Source organism: Nannospalax galili, unplaced genomic scaffold, assembly GCF_000622305.1.
Source record: "Nannospalax galili isolate Female #2095 unplaced genomic scaffold, S.galili_v1.0 scaffold1051, whole genome shotgun sequence".
Taxonomy (NCBI): domain Eukaryota; kingdom Metazoa; phylum Chordata; class Mammalia; order Rodentia; family Spalacidae; genus Nannospalax; species Nannospalax galili.
Window position 1 is genome coordinate 767664 of NW_008331995.1, and position 10498 is coordinate 778161.

At 47.3% G+C, this 10498-nt stretch overlaps 1 pseudogene; it reads right to left on the bottom strand.

Moving 5' to 3' along the window:
- Positions 1-7674: 7674 nt before the first annotated feature.
- The window catches only part of LOC103729156, a 28069-nt pseudogene continuing 25245 nt past the window's right edge, over positions 7675-10498 (bottom strand).

The following is a 10498-nucleotide window of genomic DNA, read 5'->3' on the forward strand; positions in this document are numbered from 1 at the left end:
ATGCAGAGACTGAGCCCAGGCACTGTTCCACCTTCAGTCATTGCTCAAGACCCTAGAGGAAAGATAGTGACTCTTCTCCACAGCCCTCACCTCAACCTCACCACCTCAGTGCCCAAGAACCCTTCATGAGACAATATTCCCCATGGCCAGGCTACCCCCAGGGTCCTAGCCTGAGCTGATCATTGTAGACACATCTGCCCTGTGCAGATAAGTTTGCTCCTTTGTAGATGGGCATAGTGGTTATATACCATGGTCTCAGCACTCAGTAAGTGCTTAACAAACACTGAAGGAGGGCAGGAGGACAGGCCAACTCTGCTGTCCTGCTCATCTCAGGGCCCACAAGGCTCTGTTTAGGAGGGGCTAGAGTTGCCAGTTGGAAGCCCAGTCCCCAGGTACTATCTGGGTTGGGTCTTCCTATGGGGCTTCAGCAGCCAGTCTAGAGTGCAAGCTCAGTACAATGAATTCTCATCTCTGAGTGTTCCCTGCTGAGTAGCAGCAGCAGGTGGGTGGGGGCAGTGCTGGAGAACAGAACCAAGAGATTCAGGGGAAGTGGTCTAGGGGCCACAGGAAGTCCTCCCTGAGATTTGAGGAGGGATGGGGCAGGTCAAAGGACAAGGCAACATTGGCCAAGAGCAGGGGCAGGTAAGGGCCAGATCTCCACTCCTGGGAGGTGATGGCAGGGGTATGCCCAAGCCATGGTATCTTCCACCCTTGGGTCTCACTCCGCAGCAATAGGAGCTCCTTCTGGGCAGGGCCTGGGGAGGTGGGAATGACTTTCCCATGCCACAGGAAGGAATGAGAAACTGCATTTTCTTCCTACAATGGGACTCCATTAGAATGTGGAACTGTGGACTGGGATACAACTCGTGATAGAATGCTCACCTAGAAGGAAACAAAGCTTTGAGTTTGATCCCCAGCACCACATAAACTGGGTGTGGTGATTCATGCCTGTAATCCCAGCATTCAGGAGACGGGAGGCAAGAGGATCGGAAAAGTTCAAGGTCATTCTCAGTTAACATAGCAAGTTGGAGGGCAGCCTGGGTTACATGAGACCCTTTCTCAAAAGAAAAAAAAAAAAAAAAAGAAAACAAAAGTTCGGAAGACAGATCAGAAAATGGCCCCAGAAATCTTCAAAGTAAATACTGATTACTGAGTAGGGCTCACTTTGTGATTCTAGACGGAAGTGTTTCAGGTGACAGTTCTGGGAAGGCAGATGATATAGTTTAGAATAAAATTGTCAGGCTGGGGGTGGAACTCAGTGGTAGAATGCTTACTTAGTCAGCACAGGGAACTGGGTTTGATCACCAGCACTGTAAAAATAAATAGTAAAGTATATTGAACATACTGAGAAAGAAATCAGGAAAACAGTCCCATTCACAACAGCCCCAAAGAAATAAAATACTGAGGAATAAAGCTAACCAAGGAGGTGAAAGACCTCGACAGTGACAACTAAAACACTGAAGAATCTGGAGAAGACAGTAGATAGACCTCCCATACTCATGGACTGGCAGAATTGATATTGGGAAAATGACTATTTACCAAAAGACATCTGCAGATTCAATGAGATCCTCAACAAGGTTCTAATCACATTCTTCACAGAATCTAATCACATTCTTCACAGAATTAGAAATAAACAGTCCTTAAATTCATACGGAAACACACACACACACACACACACACAACACACACACACACACACACACACACAAAGAGACACTAAGAATAGCCAAAGCAATCCTATCACTATACTTGATTTCAAATTATACCACAGAGCATAGTAGTATACATAGTACTGACACAAAAGCGGACACATCGACCAATGGAATAGAACAGAGGACTCAGAAATAAACCTACACAGCCACAACCATCTAATCCTCCATAAAGTTGCCAAAAACATACATTGGGAGAAAAGACAATCTCTTCAGCAAATGGCACAAGGAAAACTGGATAGCCACATGTGGAAGAATGAAACCAGATCACTATCTCTCACCCTGAACAAAAATCAACTCAGAATGGATCAAAGATTATAAGATGTGAAAAATTTAAATTGCTAGCAGAGCATATATGGAAAACACTTCAAGATATAGCAAAATATAGGCACGGTGTAATCCCAGGGTTCAGGAGGCTGAAGTAGGAGAATTGCCTCAAATTGGAGGGCAACCTGGGCTACATGTAACAAGACCCTGCCTCTGACAAGACTAACTCCAGCTCCAAGGGATCCAACACCCCCTTCTGGTCTCCCTGGGCACCTGCACACGCACATATATACATAGACATGTTCACATGGAGAGACACAGACACACACACAGACACAGACACAGACACAGACAACAAATCTTAAAAAAGAACCAGAGTGATCTCAGAGAAGAACTATAGGACAATACACTGAATATCAGCTGTGGCTAGTCCTCTTTGTGTGAATTCTTTGTTTTCCTTTGTGTTATCCTAGTATTTGCACACAGACAGCCACAGCTGCACCTTGCGCTGTGTGGTAATAAATGGCATCAAGCATCTGTTATAAAATTTTCCCAGGGCCCAAGAGAAGCTGAGAGAAATCCTCCAATTGTTATTGTCACTACTGTTAAATTCCCAATAGACCTGATATTTTATATGACTCAAAGACAAGCATAAAGAAGTGTAAGAGAGATTCTCTGGCACCCTTTACCCAGTTCACCACTCCATGCTCATTGATGGACAATATCACCTCTGTTTTTGGAGCTGGTGTGGTGGCACACGCCTTTAGTCCCAGCACTTGGCAGGAAGAGGCAAGGTAGATCTCCGTGATTTCAAGGCCAGCCTGGTCTCCACAGCGAGTTCCAAGCCAGCTGGGGCTACAGGGAGACCCTGTCTCAAAAAGACAAAAAAAAATTCTATTTTTTAATTGTGTGTGTGTGTTTATCCCCTAGAGCTCAAGTTACAGGTGATTATGAGCTGACATGGGTGCTGGAAACTGAACTTGGTTCCTCTGAAAGAAGAGCATGCTCTCTTAACTGCTGAGCCATCTCTCCAGCCCCCACCTCTGGTTCTTAAATCACCTCCTTTTGTTTACATGAGAGTACAGGCAACACAGTCTGCTCGGCCTGGTGTTGAGTTCTAATGTCCTCTCCTTCTAGATCCTGTTTGTTTTGATGGCTGAGTAATATTCTGCTGTCCCAAAACATAGTGGTTTAAGGCACCAGCCTATCCTGTGGCCACCAGTCTGCAGTGAGCCTGTGACTTGCTTGTGCCAACCATGTGTGTAGGATTCTCAGAAGTGAAGTTATTGAATTGAAAACTTTATGCATCTGCAAATTCTATAGATTTCCCCCAAAATGCCCTTGGGAGAGAGTGTACCAGCTGACACTAGTGCCAACGAGGCCATCCATCCTCCACAGTGCCACCCACAGAATGTGTTAACTGAATTTGGGATTAGGAGCAGAGTGGCAATTTCCATGTTCTCTTGTTACAGGGGTCAGGAGCCTTTCCTACATCCCTTTTCTGCCAATTGCCCACACAGGCTGATGTGTCCCTGCCCTGCTCTGAGCTCCAGTAAAAGTTCTAGCCATAGCAGGGGAAAGCCATAGCTGGGATGTACAAACCGATCCACTCACACAGAATACAGATGGACACCACAGCTTCCCATTGGACAGGGCTCAGTATTCAGTCAGTTCCATATCGGTAAAGTAAGAGTGACACCCCCTTCTCCTGAGGGAAGAGGTCTGTGGTGTCCTCTGTGTCACTCCTGCTTGCCAGGCGGGGGAAGAGAAGCTTTGAGGGCTGAGTGGCTCCTCCTGGCCCCCAGCCAGCCACACTAGCTGGGCCTCTTTCCCACACCTGCTGTATAATTACTATAGATGTGCAGGAAGGCTGGACACTGAGGGTGCTGCTGGAGACCTTGAACCCATTCATCTTCCTCCTTCTAATGTCCTCCCTGGTCATTGGATCAAAAACTAATCCCTCACACAGAAGTCCCTGGGGCGATCCCCTGTGACCCCAGTCTGTATGCAGCCCTGCCCCACCCCCAACCATGGAAACATCATGAACCCCCAAGGATGAGCCAGTTCAGACAGAGCATCTCACTCTGAGCCACCTGGAGGTGAACCATACTGGCTCCAGATTCATGGATCTCAGCGAGGTCTGGCTGTCTCTTCAGGTAGCCTATGAGCTCAAGTCAGAGCCAGGTAGTGGCCCTCAGACCTGTGCCCTCCCTCTGAATATGATGGCCTGGATTCTAGGCCTACTTTAGGGCCAGACCAAGCTGCACCTGCTTAAGGAAGAAATGCCATGCAACCTCAGTTTCCCCTCTGTAAGTGAGGCCTGGGCTCTGCTCATACACAAAGGATAAAGGGATATTTGCAGAGTTTGGGGCTAGCAGCTCAAGCCAGGAACACTGTACCTCTGTGAAGCCAGGGCCCCAAATCCCTGAGTCTTCCCCTTCTGTATCCAGACAGCTGAGGACACAGGCTGCATTGGCTTCTCGCTATTTCCCTGGCCCCTGGGCCACAGTGACAGACAAGGGAGGGATGGTTTCAGGCCTGGTGCTTAGTTCCTGTTGGCCACAACCTCACACCATTGGCCACTAGGCACTTTCAAGAAGTTCAACCCAGGCAGCAGGGGACCTAGGCCCACCCACATCTACCTCCAGGTCCCTCAGGGCCAGCACTGTTGGCAGAGGTCACAGGTCATCCCATCTCTTGGCCAATGCAAATGATGAGTTGTATTAGTCACTTTTCTGTTGCTGTGATGGAGACACTGACCCAAGCAATTTATAGAAGGAAGAGTTTATTTGAGCTTAGTTCCAGGGGAATTACAGTCAGTCATGGCAGGGAGGCATGGTGGCTGGAGGGGGCATGAGCTGGAGCAGCAGAAGCTAAGCTCTCACATCATCATGCAGACACAGGAAGCAAGAGAGTGACTGGAGATCTGGCAAGGCTTAAGAACTCTCTAAGCCCACCCCCAGTGACGTGCTTCCTTCAGGATAGCCACACCTTCTAAAACCTCCCCAAACAGTGCCATCATCTGGGGACAAAATGTCCAAATACTTGGAGCCCTTGGGGGACATTTTCATTCAAACCACCACCTGAGTGCTAACAGATCTGGGTGTTCTTGGGTGTCTTGAAGCTCCCACAGGTGCAGGGGGCCAGCCTGGAGTCATGATGTAAGAATATGACAGTTCTTAGAACACAAGGCCTGCAACCCTCCTCTCCTAGAGGTCTAAGGATCAGGCATCAGGGCAGGGACCCAATAGGAGGAGGTGACCACAGCCAGAGGGCAGTCACTTTAGACTTCACCCAGGAGACACCCTTATTAAACTCACCCCCATTAAAGTGTGAGTACAGGGTCAGTAAAGCACTTGCCGTGCAATCGTGAGGAGCTGATTTCTATCTCCAGAATCCATGTAAGGAAGCAGGGCACATTGGTATGCACTTGTCATCCCAGCACAGGAATGAGCCCCATGTCCCCAGTGAGAGACCTGTCTGAAAACACAAGGTGGACAGCTACTGAAAAAAGGACACTCAAGGTTGACTTATGGCTGCTTCACTTGCTTACCTGGACATGGGTACACCCATATACCCACAACATGCATACACGTATATATACACAATAAATAAAATTTAAACTATGTTCAGAAAAGGGGATCTCTTCCTGCTCCGGGCCCACCCTGTCCCTTGGGGAGGCATCTATGCATCCTCCCCAGCCTCCTCTGCATCTGTAAGGCAGCAGGAAACAAAAAGGATCTGCAGTCTGCTGTGAGGAGGGGTAGGAATGGGGAGGGAGAGAAGTAGGGAGCACAGCAGGGAGAGTGACACACAGGAGGTCAAGTGGAGATGCCAGGCCATCTCTCCCTGTTCCTACTGCACCTGTGAGGTGGGAACTGCAGGGGAGAGCCCTCATCCTGAATCCAGCCTTAGTATACCACTGAGGTGTGCTTTCCTCAAGGTTGTAGTCCCCAGGGCTGGTCCTCACTGGTCTCCCTCTGCCCTGGAGAGGGTCATGACAGTCAGGGATGAGGCAAAAGCAAGGCTGCCGAGAGCTCTGCCTCAGGCTGTAGCATGTGCTTCAGACCTTCTGGTTCTTTGTTTGTTTGGCTGTACTGGAATGGACACTGGGCTTCGTGCATGCTAGATGTGCCCTCTACCATGGAGCCTTAGCCCCAGGCCTGTTATTCAGTTGAATACTGAATTCATTTACTCCAAGACACATGCTGAAATTTTAGAGTTCAAAGAATGTGCCCTTGTTGGGCTGGGGAAATAAATGGCTCATTTGGTGGGACAGTGTGAGGACCTGAGTTTGAATCCCCAGAACTTACATAAACACTGAGTGCAGAAGTATGTATCTGTAATCCAAGTAACCCTACATCTGGATGGCGGGTAGAGACAGGAATGCCCAAAGCTCCAGGACCAGCTAGCCTGGAGCAGACAGCACAACAACAAAACAAGAAGACTGTGCCTCAAAGAAGGCGAAGGCAGAAGGCAGGGCTGACACCGAGAGTTGTCCTCTGACTTCCCCAAAGTCGTCCTCTGGTCTCCACAAGTGTGCTATGTCCAACACATGCCTGCACACACACACACACACACACACACACACACACACACACATCCCTTCATCGTCCTTTCTGCTACGAATTGGCAGACTGAGTAATTTAGCCTCTCTCTCTCTCACTCACACACACACACACACACACACACACACACACACACCATACATGCACACACAAAAATAATGTGTAGGTATGGGAAGCCTCTCCCATGACCTTGGCACACTACTGCTCAGGTGACTTTTCCATGTGACTGTCCCATATCATGGCCCTAAGACAGAGAACTGCCCTAGCCACAGCCTCGACACACTGTGAAACCTCAGATAGGAAGAGGATCACATCTGGAAACTGGGCAGAAATACCAACTAGTGCACTAGAGTTTGCCAAGGGGCCAGTATGGCCAGGAAATGACCAACCCTCAGTCACCAGATTCTCAATTAAACAAGTCTTTCTTAGATTAAGATGTAATTCAGATGTCACAAAACAACCCTGGGTTGTTTTAACAGCAGGATCTTGCTATCCGGACTCAAATTCAACAAGCTGGACTCAAATTCAACATCCTTCCTTCTCAGCCTCTCAATCCCTGGGACTGTAGGCATGTACCACCGTGACTAGCAGACTGTGCCATTTCAAAACATGTGACTCACTGGGTTTTAGGGCATTCATGAGGGGGAGGGTGCAGTGAACTTTATTGATGGTAGGTATTGAAGATAATAAGCTGTAATGAAATGCTTCTTCTAATAATTAAAAAAAAGATGTAGTTCAGATGTCACAAAACAGCCCTGGGTTGTTTTAACAGCGGGATCTTGCTATGTAGCCCAAGCTGGACTCGAATTCAACATCCTTCCTTCTCAGTCTCTCAATTCCTGGGACTGTAGGCATGTACCACCATGACTGGTAGGCCATGCCTTTTCAAAGCATGTGACTCACTGGGTTTTAGGGCATTCATGAGGGGGAGGGTGCAGTGAACTTTATTGATGGTATTGAAGATAATAGGACTCCTTAAGTCCCTCCCTTTTTCTGGGGGTCTGGGATGGAAACTATGAAGGAAGATAGCCAGTGTGTTGGGATCTGTGTTGGGGCAGTGACTCCCAGTCAAGTGTCTCTCTTGTCCTCTTGCTGGGGTGTTCTTGCTGGGGTGAGTGTTTTAGGGCTTCTTATTCCTTATAGGTCATGTGGACCATGAGGTCTACTACCCTCTTGCTGTAGCCAAATTCATTGTCATACCAAGAAATGAGCTTGACAAAGTGGTCTTTGAGGGCAATGCCAGTCCCAGCATCAAAGGTAGAAGAGTGGGTATCACTGTTAAAATTGCAGGGGATGACCTTGTCCTCAGTAAAACCCGGGATGCCCTTTGGGAACCCTCCAATACCTGCTTCACCACCTTCTTGATGTCTTTGTATTTAGCAGCTTTCTTCAGGTGGCAGATCAGATCCACAGTTGATACACTGGGGGCAGGAACACAGAAGGCCATGCCAGTGAGTCTCCTGTTCAGCTCTGGGATGACCTTGCCCATGGCCTCGGTAGCGCCACTGGTTTCAGGGATGATGTTCAGGGCAGCCCCACAACTGCCACATCACAGCATCCTGGAGGGGTCATTCATGGCCTTCTGGGTAGCTGTGATGGCATGAACTGTGGTCATGAGTCCCTCAACGATGCCAAAATTGTCGTGGATGATCTTGGCCAGGGGGGCTAAGCAGTTGGTGGTACAGGAGACATTGCTGACAATCTTGAGGGAGTTGTCAAATTTTTCATGGTTCAGGCCCATCACAAACATGGGGGCATCAACAGAAGGGGCAGAGATGATGACCCTTTGGCTCCACCATTCAAGTGGGCCCTGGCCTTCTCCATGGTAGTGAAGACACCAGGAGACTCCACAACATATTCAGCACCAGCATCACCCCAATTGATGTTGGCAGGATTTGGCTCCTGGAAGATGGAGACAGCCTTCCCATTGATGACAAGTTCTTAACGCAGTGGTTAAGAGCACCAACTGTTCTTGCAGAAGACCTGGGTTTGAATCCCAGCACCAACATGGCAGCTAACAACTGTCTGTAACTCCAGTTCCAAGGGATCTGACAGTCTCTTCTGTCCTCTGCGGGCATTGCACAACAGGGGTGTACTTACCTACATGCAGGCAATACACACATACACATAAAATAAAAATAATAAAAATTTAAGAAATGGGTTCATGGCCAGAGTGGAGGGACATGTGAGAGGCAGGAATAGGGGTGGAGATCACAGCTTTGGTGCTACCCAGCTCAGTGCCAGCAGCCCAAATGCTGAGTGGAGTCAGAGGACTACCTTGAGTGTTTGTTGGTCCTCGCCTTGTACCTAGTTTAGGACAGGATCTGTTTTTTACCACTGCATATATCAGGCCAACTGGCTGGAGAGCTTCCAGGAATTCTTGTTTCCACCACCCATAGGGGCACTAGAATTACAGATGTGAGCTACCACCATCTGGCCTTACATGGGTTCTGAGGATCCAAATGTAGGTCCTTGTTACTTGTGAAGCAAGTGCTTTGTATACTACACCATCTCCCCAGCCTAAAGCACCTGGGTTCGATTCCCAGCACCCACATGGCTGCAAACAACCATCGGTAACTCCAGTTCAAGGGGCTCCATTGCCCTCTTCTGACCTCCATGGACATTGCACAACACAGGTGCACCTACCCACATGCAAGCAATACACTCACACATATAAAAATGATAAAATATTTTTTAAAATATATGTAGGTGTATATACATATATGTATATATACTTAAATATTTTTCTTATTGCAAAAGCATGTTCTCTATTGAAAATTTAGAAAACAAAAGTGAGGGAAAAAAGAATTTTCTTGCTCAGAAATAACAAATGTTCTCAATTCGGTACTAAATGGTTAGTAACTACCACCTAGGCCAGCGAGGCATCCTCAGGTGGTTTATGTCTGGTTTTTGCACTTGTGGCTTGGCCAGTATTCAGCTGATCTTGGTGGACCAAACCCCAAGCCCTAATGCTACTCTACAATGTGGCTCCCCTGCTCCTGGAACCACACTGTCCCAGGCATTTCCTCCCACAGTGGGTGACAGAAGCTCCCAGAGAGCATGAGAGTAGTCATAGATGGGAATCAGTAACAAACACTGTTTCCCACTTTCAGTTGACATGGTAAGACTAGGAGCTGGGAAAGTCTTTCCCCATGGGGCAAGGGGTAGGGTGAGGACACCTGCTGATTTTCCCACAAACCTTCAAATGCATCCTCCCACTTCTTTCCTATACCTCTCTATGAAGACACACTGTATACAGCCAGAATCCTTCTACAGGTGCTACTCTATCCATAAATCATGTTTATGGCTACATCTCTCCAGGTCACAAAGTTATTATTATTGTTGTTGCTTGTTTGTTTATTTGAGACAGGTTTATTTGATTGGCCTGGAACTCACAGAGATCCACCTGCCTCTGCTTCCTGAGTGCTAGGATTAAAGGTATGTGCCCCCACACCTTACCTAAATTAATTTTTACATTTATTTTTAGTGTATGAGTGTTTTGCCTGCATGTATGTAGGTTCACCTGTGCATGCAGTGCCCATGGAGGGCAGAGAGGGTGTTGGATCCCCTGGGACTCTCCAGCACCTATTATTATTTTTTGAGATAGAGTCTCACTCTGTAGCCAGAACTGACCTCAAACTCATGATCTAGCTCTCAGCCTCTCTAATGCTAGAAAACAGGCAGGTGTCATTATGCTTAAGTCATGTCATAAAATTTTTTTTGTGACATATAATCACATACAGCTCTATTTTATGGTCATACCATGATAGCCAACCTGATGATCATTGGTGGTATTTTTCTCTTTCTGTCCTTTTGTGTTTGTTCTGTCTTCTAAAAATGACATAGTGGCCATCCTCTTCTGGAAGCTCTTTGTATATGTCCTTGGTTATTTAAGAATTAATTTTAATTATTTATTTTTTAACTTTTTTTATAAAAAGGAAATTCTGTTATTTT